General features: G+C 36.6%; 2 long non-coding RNA genes across 2 annotated transcripts; both read right to left on the bottom strand.

The window, feature by feature from the left end:
- Positions 1 to 4,836: 4,836 nt before the first annotated feature.
- On the bottom strand, positions 4,837 to 6,399 carry LOC130046984 (uncharacterized). Its single transcript, XR_008796073.1, has 2 exons — positions 6,293 to 6,399; positions 4,837 to 5,296 (listed from the first exon to the last, which is right to left on the bottom strand). It is a non-coding gene; the product is annotated as an uncharacterized LOC130046984 (long non-coding RNA).
- A 4,388-nt stretch (positions 6,400 to 10,787) lies between these two features.
- LOC125674766 (uncharacterized) lies at positions 10,788 to 13,454 on the bottom strand. The gene is made up of 5 exons (XR_008796072.1): positions 13,393 to 13,454; positions 12,730 to 12,828; positions 11,807 to 11,943; positions 11,405 to 11,528; positions 10,788 to 11,164 (listed from the first exon to the last, which is right to left on the bottom strand). It is a non-coding gene; the product is annotated as an uncharacterized LOC125674766 (long non-coding RNA).
- Between the last annotated feature and the right edge of the window lie 898 nt (positions 13,455 to 14,352).

The raw sequence follows: 14,352 nt of genomic DNA, 5'->3' as shown, positions 1-14,352 counted from the left end.
AGGTCACATAGTCAAAGGTCAATCCACTGGACGGTTAACTCATTAATTTAAATTGTGTTGGCACTATTATCAATTAAATGATACATGTGTATAAAAATTTTGAACCAGAGGGGGGGGGGGGGGGGGGGTCTTGGGGGAAGGGCTTTCAAGTTTGTTCGAATGAAGGTCCATGCCTCCTTCAAAGGGGAGCTAATCACAAAAATAGAGTAGGGTCATTTAAAAATCTTCTCAAGAACCACTGGGCCAGAAAAGCCGAAATTTACATGAAAGCTTCCCGACGTAGTGCAGATTCAAGTTTATTAAAACCATGACCCCCGGAGGTAGGTTGGGGCCACAATAGGGGGTCAAAGTTTTACATGCAAATATATAGGTAAAATCTTTGAAAATCTTCTTCTCAATAACCACTGGACAAGGAAAGTACAAAGTTACATGAAAGCTTCCTTACATAGTGCAGATTCAAGTTTGTTAAAATCATGGCCCCCAGGGGTAGGATGAGGCCACAATAGGGTATCAAAGTTTTACATACAATTATAAAGGGAAAATCATTAAAAATCTTATTGTGAAGAATCACTGGGCCAGAAAGGATATATAAGGAAAATCTTAAATTTTGGCCATAGTGATTCAGGTGAGCAATGTAGCCCATGGACCTCTTGTTTATTGTTATTTTATTGAATACTAGTCTTCAAAACTGACATTTTAATTTGTATGATTTTGAATAGATATGATTAATAAACTATATATAAATCTATGTGGGCCCACTGAGGGCTTCTAATTGATCAGAATGGATATAATCAATGTTGTATGAACTATACCATTAGTTAATTGTACACATTTTACAAATAAGAAAATTGATAAACCTTTTATTTTCATTTTAGAAGAGCATTGCAGTCAAATCAAGAGGCTCAAGTTTCAGACTCACTTGGTTTCCAGTTTAATGATTCAGATTTACAAGAGGATGAGGAGGCAATTGATGACATTCTTACAATGCTCAAAGATTCGGATTCGGATATATCCACAAAAGACTTCCCTGTACCCACAGAATTTAGTATCAATAACACATTACAAAGACTTAAATTTGAAAACCCTGTTAATACCATACAAGACAATACAAACAATGCTATTGACCTGTTACACAAAAATATGCAGGATGTCAGGGAATTTTGTGCTGCTTCATTTGAAATCACTTCCTCAATGATTACAGAGTTGGAGATTACGGATCATGATCCAAAACCTGTGACTGCAGGGAAACTTGCTAAATTCTACAAGCACCACAAAGAATACCTGTCATCCAGAAGCTATTTGGCTCAAGTACAGTTGATGTTCTTTGAAGTTAACAGATCACAAGGAGAATCTATATCACAACAAGTTATGTCCCATATTGCTTTCAACTTGTCTGTCTCAATTAGGAAGTTTCTTCTGAGTGAAAAAGAGAAACTGTACAGGATTGGAGAAGGAATTGTGCATAAGAGGGATGTCAGTGAAGAAAGTTATGGAAAGGTTAGGTATGTAGGTGGTTACGGCATTGCTTCATTGCGATTCCATTACAGGAAGATTAGAAGTATTCATTGTTTTAAATCTGGATTAGCTGACCAACAAAAGTACAATGAAGCTGTAAGCAAAATGGAACTTTTAGATGGACTTAGTTTAAATGAACTTGCTGCTCAACTAACTACAGAATTCCCAGAGTCCCTCATTGAAACTGCATCAAGACAACATGCATCTAGAGGCCTCACAAATATTCCTGATGCAGTATTAAATTTTTTTTTATCTCTTTGTCAAAAATGTCTTCATTTACTAGTTGAAAAAAACATCAACTTACATGGCGAAGGATTTTTCCAGCATTGCCCATCATCTATAACAGATGATCTTAACATATACAAAGAATTTGTTGCTTGTTTGTCAAAAATTCCCAATGATCAATTCACTTGTGATGATGTTGGATCCTTAATTTCTGATATGGTGTGCACAATTTGCTGCATTGAAGAAATCTACTCGGAAATTGTCAGGAAATTTCTTATGGTTATGTTTAAACAATTTATGAAAGACTTTTTAAGGTGTCAAGCAGTAGAGAAAAAGATGGCTCATCGAAAACAAATTCTTGTGTCAAAGAAGAAAAGTGCAGGCATTAAAGTTGACTTTGAGTATATCTTAAAAGACTCTTCATTGAGAAAATCAGTATCACATGGTCTCTTGAAATCAAACACAGATTTGCTTGACAATATGACAAAACAAGATTTGTCTCATCTCTGCCCTGCCTATGATTGCAAAACTTGTTCCAAAGACAGTAAAAAACAATTGATTGACAAACTTAAAACCGCAATACAAAATTCAGATGAAATGCGATTTTACGAGAAACTTTCAACTGAAAAGAGAAAGGTTGGTATGGAAAAGGATGATACCACTGGTCCAAGCAAGAAACTTTCAGCTGATACCCCTGGTCAAGTAAGAAAATTGCAGAGGATTCCCCTCTTTCAAGTGAGAAAACTCCAGATGATACCCCTGGACCAAGCAAGTACCCCGTGTTCAGTTTGTCAAAAAGTAAAAGGCCACAAGGACTGGATTCATTGTGTGGTCTGCAAGACCTGGATGCATAGAAACTGTGGTGGACTGAGTAATTACTTCAAATGGAAAGCTGCTTCGAAATTGAATGCAAAATTTACATGTCAAAATTGCATATAATTATGATAATTATGAAAGCTTACAAAGTTGTTGAATTTATGTTCTGTGTTTTAAGGTAACAGGGATAGACATTAACTTTTCATCTCACTTTCCCTTAGGGCAAGTAAACTCAAAGTTTTACTTGTCTGAATGAAAAACTTAGTTGTCCGAAATATTTTAGACTCTAATAAGCCTGTCAACCAGTAATTCTAATTATCTTAATTATCTTTCTGTGTCAATTGGTGATACAGTACGATCTACTAGAATGGGCCTTCGCTATAATCTGACGATTTGGTAAAGAAAACAGCAATATATGGAGTTGGACTTTACGTTCTAATATTTGATATTCATCAAGCTTAACACAATTATTATAATAATCACATTTCCTACTTAAATAATCACTTGCCCCATCGGGCAAGTGTATATTGAGTTACACTTGTCCGAACTAGGTTTTCACTTGCCTCAGGCAATCGGACAACCGTTAATGTCGATCCCTGCAGTAATTTATGTCATTGATCATTTTGATGTGAAAAAGGTGCAATATATATGATATACATTTTTGGGAATATAACTGTCTATATCTCCTGAAGGGGGGGGGGGGGGTGATTCTACATGCCTGAATTTAGTCATCTATCATTTTTATATTGAATTGGTGAAACTTGAACCTTATAGGATTTTATTATATGTGGAGAATCTGTGCCATTTGATTTTTAATTGTTTTCATTTGGCAAACAGACATTTTGTCAATAATTAACTAGATGAAAAGGAGTTTATAAAGTTTTTTTTTGTTGTAATACATTGCATATCAATTTCCATGGAATTTCATTCAGAAAGTACATGCACACAACACACATACTGCAATGCCAAATAAACAATTAACTTTAGTTCCTTATAGTATATTTTTAGATTTATAAACCAAGTTCATAATTTAAACCAAGTTATAATAAGTATGCACAGCTGTAACACCCCAATATTTTCAGTTGCACAAGGAAAAGCACCCTAGTACTACTAGTAGTTCCTTCTTTTTTCTAAATATACTTCACCATGCATGTATATCCACATACATGTACATGTTTAGAAAGCATAATTTTCCAGGACCAAAAAAAAAACCAAGATTTTGAACCCAGATTGATCACAAAGTCTTACCATGTTACAGGTAACATTTTCCGAAGTTAGAAATTTCCGCGCAAATTTGGTTTTGTTCGTACCAAGTAACATTAGACTTTTTCTTTAAAACGTAATGAAACCTCTGGTGAGAACCCGAAAAAATCCGGGAAATTTTTGACCAATCACAATCTACTTAACAACTAGTCATTGAATCGGACAAAATGGCTGTGACAGTTGTGAAAGCAGACGTATTTAAAAACTTTAGTCGATCGGGACTATTTGAGACTTTCAAATACGAACTGAGGTAAGAAATTCATCTTAAAACAGTCATAGGATGATGTCTATGTTATGCATTTGTGTGGTACAGGCCTGACACACTCTGTTTACTCTTGTAAGTCACCGGGCCCAGCTAAATCTCGACCTCGCGAAACCCACCGGATTTTAAAATTAATTTCTGCATATCTTTGGAAATATACGGAATTTCGGGATGAAATTTGGCAGATATGTGGAAAAGTTCTATACAAATAGATGAGACAGCAAAGTATTTTATAAAACATTTTATTTTTTAATTTTTTTTACGGTAAAGTGAGGTACCCTGTGGAAAGAGTTCTATACCTTTACTCTTATATATAGTAATTAGGCCCCAAGCGATATAAGTGCCTGTGTTAGCAACCTTAAATAAATGTTCACTTTATCATTTACTTGTATGCATTTAATACAACTTGACAATGCAGAATAATGTGAGTAAGAAGTTGTACATTTATAGTATCTCAGTCCAAAGGTAAGATTTGATAAATTGTGGAATTCATATCAGCTATTGCCTTCAGTAGAGGATTTGCAAATGTACAAGAGTCACACAGAGTTGAAAATCTTACTGGACAGATATATATGTCTGTATTGTGAAGGTATATGATTTAGAATATGGATGTTTTTAATTATTCAATTGCACACTCCACATGAATTTGACTCTTCCTGGTCTTGTAACAGCTGTGCTTCATCCTTACTGAAATGAGATTTTGATGAAAGAAAAGGTGATATGTTCAATGTCACTCCTGATTAAAGTTTATCAAATATATCAAATCCTTTATTAGCAAGAATCATATATCATATGGCTTCAACATCTCCAATACACCTCAGTGATCAACAATGTCACCATCAGAGGTGGATCCTGGATAGAATTCAGAACAATTGTGCTGCACAAGTAATAGCCTTTGCTGTGTGACAAATTTTGCACAATGTAGTTGCTGTCAGATAATGACTAGTTATTCAATTTTTTAAAAGTTAAATTCAGTGTTATGTTTGTTGTATCCATTGCGATTTTTTCAGAGGTAAATTCGGCATTGAGCCCTCTGGCCTGCTAAATGTAGATCCCTTAGATTTAGGTGCAACTTCATAAGAGTCATGAGAAATTGATCACTGGTATGAACCCAAGTACTGCCCATCCTAGAAGTTGTTAAAATGGGCCCCATTCTCTTCATAACAGCCGCCAACACATTGATACTTCTGAAGGAAATGATGTATATAACAGCATCTGTAACAAGCATAGACATCAAATGAATATCATTAAAAGTATTGCAGGGGTGGATCAAGAAGATTTGCAGGGGGTGGGGTGTGGCAAGTGTAATTTATACTATCCCCCTAAAAGATGTATGTGTGTAAATTAAAATTATCAAAATTGCAACCCAAATCCCCATATTTGTTACATATGAACTACCAAATGGGGGATGGCACCGCCACCAAACCCACTCCCTCTTGTCCCACCACTGCATTATTAAACAGTAAATAAACATCTTGTATCAAACTTTTCTAATTCAAGAATTCAAATGCCACAATCTAAATTGAATTAATTTAAGATCTGAATGTATGGGTGAATGTTTACTATTTCTTTGTTGTCACAAGAGGCATAGTGTTTTACAAACACATGTACAGAAATGAAGTACATGTGTATCAAAAACTTTTTCTAGGTCCTGCATTATGTTTCTTAATGTAAATATTGTAAAAACATGTTATTTCAGTGATCCCAATCGTCTGAAATATTTTTGTTTCCAAATTGGTAGCATTTTCCGTGAGGGTCACAATAAAAACATAGCAATATAATTATTAATTAAAACATAATGAAAATGAGAAACTGCATTGCCTTATAAATGTCCCCCCCCCCCCCCCCCCATCTATCAGCATCCCATAAAAATGTGTTATTACAAGTTTATATGATCAACTATTAATCAGGGAGATTGACAAAACATTGTACAAATAGATACCTGCATATATTCCCGACCCCCCTCCCCCCCGACCCTTTTGCATTCAGTTTGTCTCCTTTATCAAAAGTAACATACTGCATAATTGTGTCGTGTAATGTTAGTTCTAACTCATAAAAAACTAAACCCTTTAACTTGACAGCTGTTTATTATCGAAAATATTCAGTAAAATATGTTTTAGATCAATCACCCGGTCGTGGGTAGAGCTCACTGCTTCTGAGTTCTCAATCGGTGATTTAACTATAAAAATATAAGTATTATGACTTGTTTACCTGCAACTATAAATCCACTTCTTCTTCTTTTTGCATAAGTAGGGAATCTTTATAGGCTGTACGTTCATTTTAACGCTTGTCATCTGAGCATAACCAACGCAAAACAAAGTGACATTTTTCCGACAGCTGCCCGGAAGTAGTAAATCGAAAGTGAAAGTAAACGAGACTTTCCGACCCTATTCCCATGTACATCAAGAGAGAATGCTTCATGCTGTATCTGCAAGCGACCAGGTCCAAAGTTAGTTGTAGTCCCAGTAGGAGTAAGGCATGAAATCTTCATTTCAAGAGAGGTCATCATTCCTGCCGGACTCGCTGCTGTACAAATCACCTACGAGACATAGAAGAACTTGAACCTATTGCTGACACCATGTTCGACAAAATAGGAGTGACACAATTAATCAAATTTTTGAGATCTGACGTTTTGAGAAAAGAGAAAATAAAGGTTGGATTTTGACAACAATGAAAGTCTAACTGACAGTGACTATCAGAATATCCTGGGAACCCCTAAAGCTGCTTTTGAGGACTTGCTGACATATGTCGGGGGTCATGAACATTTCCAATGTTATTTGGTAATGCGATAGATTTACTAAATTTTCCGTGCCAGTCTCTCCCGAAACCACACAATTGTGCCCGAGTTTTATTGTTTGCAGGATTGCAACTACCCTGCATTCAGTAACAACCCCCCCCCCCCCCCCCGAGTCAGAGGGTAAATTAGCAACGGAATTCTCATTTGCATAATTACGTCAACTTCCGGCCACCTTTTAACGATTTTTCGTATTGAAGAAGCAGTTGACGATGTTTGACGGTTGATTATAGCCGATAAATGGACTTTATTTCAAGTTCACCATGACGATGCGAGAGGTAAGACCGTGACAGAGTTGCTTCTAAACGGTAGGGGTCTAATTATCATATTATATCGAACTTTTCTCCGAAATCTTTAAGCGATGCAGCTGGTAAATAACCCGAAGATAGCGGCGTGATATACTTTGTGAATATTATGTTTACAGGAAGACAATTTTTTTTTAATTACAGATATTTAAAACGTCGAGTGCCTGTGCCCCCAGGACCGTAGCAATAGATGATTTTATATCATGCCAACGCCTGTCGATACATGGGACCTTCGGCTTTAGCTCACCGGAGTTACGTGTAAAAGACCATGCGAGTTTTTCTGGTCACCTATTGCGCGTCGTCCATCTGTCGGTAAACGTTACACATGTTCGACATCTACTAGGCCAATTTCAACCAAACTTGCGATAAAGCATGCTTTGGTGAAGAGAAACTTGTTTAAATGACGGGTCATGTCCTTTTTAAAGGAGAGATGAATAAGAAATACAGTCCTTTCCATCAGATAAAGGTATTGCGGGTAACGCTTTGATTTATCGTCACATTTCCCAATTCAAATTCTTTACCCGGTTAGATTAGGTTCTCAGTACCCTCTACATAGAAGGCGACTTCATGGGGCGGACCGCAAAAACCGCGTCACAGTAGGTGTGGCACGATAAAGATTCCTCCCTGCTCAAAGGCCATAAGCGCCGAGCATATGCTGAAATTTTGCAGCCCCTCACCTGCAGTGGTGACGTCTCCATGAGTGAAATATTCTCGAGAGGGACGTCAAACAATATTCAATCAATTATTGGAGCAACACAACTGTTTATATACACGAATTAATTTTTTATAAACCTGTTAATGTATTTTAAACTTTTATGTCCGTCGGATGGGACTTTACAAAGGGTGTCCCGTGTCAAGGATCACAACCCCCTTGGCACGCAAAAGATCGTTTCCTTGATGTTCGAAAAAGAGTAGGCTCACTGGGGGCCGTCAGGGGAACTCAAACACTCACAACCAAACATAATTCAACTAGTTAACCACCGTAAAATGGTTGAAATATTGCCAAAACGGCGTAAAACAATCAATCAATCATCAACATGTAATGGTTATTGTCCATATTACATGACCAATAATTACGTGTTATCTGTTTAAGTTTGGGCATATACTGTCATTGAATTATACCAGTCGTTTTCAAAGGTATCGGACCGCCGCGGTGGCCGAGAGGTTAGAGCGTTCGCCCCGCATACCGAAGGCCGGCCGCGACAAATCCAAGTAGTTAAAATAGGTAGTAACAGTTTCATCGCATCAGGTGTGAATGTCACGGGTCCTCGGAGATGACCTTAAAAACGGATGCCCCATGTCACAGTAAGTGTGGCACGCTAAAGAACCCTCACTGCTCAATAACCGTAAGCGCCGAGCGAAGGCCTAAATTTGAAGCCCTTGACGTCTCCATATGAGTGAAAAATTATCGAGCGAGACGTTAAGCAAGATACAATCAATCAAAGATATCGACGATATATTAGTTGTGTACGGGGTGTATTGCTACATGTTGTGTACGGGGTGTATTACTACATGGTGTGCACGGGGTGTATTGCTACATGTTGTGTACGGGGTGTATTACTACATGGTGTGCACGGGGTGTATTGCTACATGTTGTGTACGGGGTGTATTACTACATGTTGTGCATGGGGTGTATGCTACATGTTGTGCACGGGGTGTATATTATACATGTTGTGCACGGGGTGTATGCTACATGTTGTGCACGGGGTGTATATTATACATGTTGTGCACGGGGTGTATTACTACATGGTGTGCACGGGGTGTATTGCTACATATTGTGTACGGGGTGTATTACTACATGGTGTGCACGGGGTGTATTGCTACATGTTGTGTACGGGGTGTATTACTACATGGGGTGTATATTATGTTGTGCACGGGGTGTATGCTACATGTTGTGCATGGGGTGTATGCTACATGTTGTACACGGGGTGTATTGCTACATGTACCAGATTTTTTGCGCATACTGATTGTAGTATTGGTTGGTCATATAAAAGTGACGATAAAACACAGCGTTGTCCTGATCTTAGTTCATAGACAAGCGGTAATGCATTGCCCCGGTCGTCCGAATTGTTTTGGTCGTCTGAATTGTGTTGAGGTGTTTGATAAATCTAGAGAGCAACAGTGGATGTATTTGTTAGCCTGGTTCCCGAGGCCTTCCGATGTGCAAGCACGAAGGCCAGGCACTCACTGTCGAATGGATTCTTCCACTGATCAAAATCCAATATGGCGGACTCGATGGTAAGTAATGGGAATGTACGTAAATGAGCGTATCATGGCTTAATTAGCTGTGTCACTTTCGATTTTATGTCATTAATTGCCAGAGACAGACCTTAGGAAATATATAATACTTGGTTTTCCATGTGACACGCTTGTTTGATATAGTCTTATCCCTTTGTTTTCAAGCAAGTATAGGTGATTCGTCAACTCGCATATTTTTCACGTGTGTTAAATTAAATCTAACCGTGTCACTTCGTTTTTTCTACTATTGTTGGGTTGCATAGAGTTGCTGGTGAAGATATAGACTGAGTTTTATAGATGACACGCACCAGTTTTCCTATTTCGAACCGGCAATTTCAGATCGAATTTCCTCCACTCATTTTGACTGGTTATCCTTGTAAAGCAGTATAAATATTATTGCAACTGCTAGCTGTTTATGAGTCTCCCTTGCATGTTGTAAATAATTGATATTAAGCAAGGCATAACATTTTATCCTAGAAAGATAGAAGTTACACCTACATACACTAATTGTGTAAACACATACAATGTGAAAATGAACAATAAAGTTTTAATTTGGCCTTATGATTGATTGACTGTATATTGTTTAACGTCCCTCTCGAGAATATTTCACTCATATGGACCCAAGAACTTCCATCCAATGATTTTCAGGACCTATTATGTTGCAATCTTATGCTAGTTCAGTTTTTAATATGTAAGTTAGTCATTATTTGTTTCTCTATTTCTTAAAATTCATTCATATTCAAGGGTCACCATCAATTGCTTGTATTTAGACCTATACTTGATACTTTGGTCTTTTCAGCAGTAAGGGTCAGATCGTTCTTAATTAATTGTGTCACACTTGTGAAACAAGATTTCAGTTTATAATCTTATTCAATGATCACTCTTTTCTCACAATATGCAATCAGGTACAGAGGACCTATTCTGACCCAGATAATCACTGGGTTACAAAAACATTTCTTTGAACTAGTTTTAAAGGTATTTCACATACAGAAATTCTAGATTGATTTAAATTTCAGAATATTAGACTTTCTTCTTGAACAAGGAATATATTCAATTCAAATGCTTTATTGATGACTACCAAACATGAGGCATACATTATATATACTTGTATATATGTATATATATATATATATACATATATCACACAAACCAGTATCAACTGTACAGAATAATGGAATATTTACTCTCCAAGGCTACCAGTTCTTAATGTATGCCAACATGGTGTAATGGTGCACACTTTCGTATCTGTACGATGGAGGAACAGGTTCGATTCCTGTTGTTGGCTTTCCTTTGAAAGAACTAGTAGAGATCTTCCATTGTTTAAGAATACGACAATATCATAGCATTTAATGTCAAAGACACACACTTGTGCAGAAAACATGTTTACTAATGAAATAGCTAAATTTCATTTACACTAATTATTTGCATAGAAAAGGTTTTTAACAGAAGAGGGTTGTGATCAAGCATTTCTTGTGCAACACATTCCAATCTGAAAGTTAGCAAAATTCCTCATAAGTGTTATCCCCAAGTAACTGAAACATGTCTGTGTTATATATTTTGAAGGTTCTTTAATCTCCACATGAAACAATGCCAAATCTCCTTTTTAAGGTCTTTCTAGTCACGTATTTCTCATGTCATAATGTGGAATGAATTGTTACTCCTCCTACTGCTAGCTAACTTTTTGATATGAGAACTGACACTCTCAAACTTCCTCCATGAGTCTTTCTCAAAAAGCTCACCTCTGATCTAAAAATTATAAACAATGTCACAAACATCAGTATAATCAGTAAAGATTTGTATCAGGAATAGTAGTAAATACACAATGCACATACATCATAAATATTAATTATGTCATAATTTTATCATAGATAAATAATGAAACAAGTCTGTAATTTTTGTAGAAGATGAACAACCAACTGTGAATTTTGAATGTCAATATATTTCCCTTTTCTTCTAAAGTTTTATATTCATGCAGGTTTTACTTACACAAACAAGAGGGAGGGAATGCTGATGTCTGCTTGTATGCATGCCACATTCGTCACTTCCACTCAGAAATTTCTCATTTTCAATAAAGTCATCTGAAGATCTGGCCTCTCCTTTTTAAAAGGATCTGCATGATGCACCCGAAATAAAACAAGGTAGGTCAGTTCATTATATACAAAAAAATCATGCATTTGTCACTATTGTGTTTTATCAATCCAGAAAATGTCAGTATTGAATTTAATCAATTTGGGATTGAATTTCTTCCACTAACAAAGGGAACATATTTTAGAATATGATAAACTTCTTAACTCACCTTTAGATGCCAGAAATAATTGTTTTTATTATTGCTATAAGAGGTGGGAAACTTGAAATAACAGACTGTAACAAATTGATTTAGTTGTTAACCTGTTCTGGAAGTCTGTAATTCTTTATTCAAGTTGGATGTCAATTCCTTCCAATATGAATTAGTGTGGAGGAGGATGGGTCCTTGAATACCCCTTTAGAAATTCTTTCTCCATCTCTTTCCATCTGGAGTCTGTAGACTACATGGTAAAATAAAGAGATCAATCTGGTTATCTTTCTTTTCTTTTTTCCACAAAACTATATTAAGAATCATTAATTTGGTACACAAGTACCACTAGACAAAATTTTCAATACAGTGAGAGGAACATAAATGCAAAACTTTGTTTTGGGGAATGAATGAGGGTTTCTCCAGATGGTGATCTTCTACATTTTTTTCTTTGAAGCTTTAGCAGGTGTGAATTTAGTATCAAATCCAAGCAGTACCAACGAGTTTGTGCAAAAGCATAACAATGAATGTTACTATAGCGCCATATCATGTACTTCAAATTATGTAAAATTTGTTTTTGTTGTTAGATACAGAATTCCTGGCTACTACATAAGATTTTTAAATTGAAGTGTATGAACTCAGTTCTCTCATAAAGAAGACAAAGAATTTGAGTTACAAACAAATGCAAAATATAATGCTAACACAAATATAGAATACCTCAATGTATAACATTTGGCAATATATAAAAACTGTGGGCCGACCTACAAATATAATTTTGGACAAGCGGGACTGTGAGTCAGAGAGGAATAGTAACTGTTGACAATGAAATTGTTAGTGATCCCCTCTGAAATCTGCAGAATATTCACAGTAAACCAAAGTAACAACAGAAACTTTAAATCATGCCTATTGGATCAAGCATAAAGTTGGCAGGTCAACATAAGAATTAAATAATTGACACTGTCAGAGACCATGATACTGAATTATAAAATGCATAAATAGCCTTATCTCCTACACAAGCAATATATACATCTTATTATACCTGTTGGCATGGTTTTGCATATTCATGAAGCATTATATATGAGGGTGTTTTTTCACCCACTATCATATGTTTCTTCTTTCCATATGTATGGAAAATTATCTGAAATTAAAACAATTAATATACATAGTGATACACATGTATATAATTTCGAGAATCTGTAAAATTGTACACTTTAAGTCCAATAAAAGCTTAAAACACCTCCATCATCACACACAAAAGTAATCGTTTAAACTTCAGCTATAGCCTATATAGTCTTATCAAAGTAAAGCACATCATGAGATCTATATGTAATCAAAAATTGTCCAAAAATGAGTGGAGGAAATTCGATCTGAAATTGCCGGTTCGAAATAGGAAAACTGGTGCGTGTCATCTATAAAACTCAGTCTATATCTTCACCAGCAACCCTATGCAACCCAACAATAGTAGAAAAAACGAAGTGACACGGTTAGATTTAATTTAACACGTGAAAAATATGCGAGTTGACGAATCACCTACTTGCTTGAAAACAAAGGGATAAGACTATATCAAACAAGCGTGTCACATGGAAAACCAAGTATTATATATTTCCTAAGGTCTGTCTCTGGCAATTCATGACATAAAATCGAAAGTGACACAGCTAATTAAGCCATGATACGCTCATTTACGTACATTCCTATTACTTACCATTGAGTCCGCCATATTGGATTTTGATCAGTGGAAGAATCCATTAGACAGTGAGTGCCTGGCCTTCGTGCTTGCACATCGGAAGGCCTCGGGAACCAGGCTAATGTATTTGTTTTCATATACTCCTGAATTAATTCGTTTCCTGTGAAATATATTCATAAATTGAGATGAACGAATAATGATCAATTAAAGGTGAATATAACGAACAGTGATCAATCTCATGGATCCCACAAACAATTCATAACAGATAGTTGGGCAAACACGGACCCCTGGACACACCAGAGGTGGGATCAGGTGCCTAGGAGGAGTAAGCATCCCCTGTAGACCGGTCACACCCGCCGTGAGCCCTATATCTTGATCAGATAAACGGAGTTATCCTTAGTCAATATCAATGTGCCACGAACGGTCTACCAATCGGTATGAAACACGCCAGACAGCATTTGACTCAATGATAGGTTGTATTAGCAAACTAAGTCGTTATAACGACCATAGAATCTGCGAAATGCTGACTTTAAACGAGACTTGAAACCCCTGCTCCATTAACTTGTCATGAAGTCAGTAGCTTGCCTCGATTTAAAACCTGACCATACGTAGAACAAGCTCTTGCGTATCGAATCAGTTGCCTCTCGGAGAGATATAAACACCATATGCAGGTGATAATGGAATATTGCTACATAAATATGGGAAGTTGACGATAGAGAAACTGAAATCATCCCGTTTGTCATAAAGTTGAGTAATCTTATACCTTCTATAAGCAATACAAAATAGAGGATTGGGCAAACACGGACCCCACGATATACCAGATATAGGGTCAGGTACCTAGGAGGAGTAAGCATCCCCTGTCGATCGGTCACATCTGCTGTGAGTTGTATACCTTAGTAAACGTCGTCATCCGTAGTCAAAATCAGTATGCCAAATGCTGTCTGACTAGTTTCATACCGATTGTTAGGCCGTTATTGG

This window comes from Ostrea edulis, chromosome 6, assembly GCF_947568905.1.
Source record: "Ostrea edulis chromosome 6, xbOstEdul1.1, whole genome shotgun sequence".
In the NCBI taxonomy this organism is placed as follows: domain Eukaryota; kingdom Metazoa; phylum Mollusca; class Bivalvia; order Ostreida; family Ostreidae; genus Ostrea; species Ostrea edulis.
The sequence above is the reverse complement of the archived record's forward strand: the minus strand, read 5'-3'. Positions and strand labels throughout refer to the sequence as shown.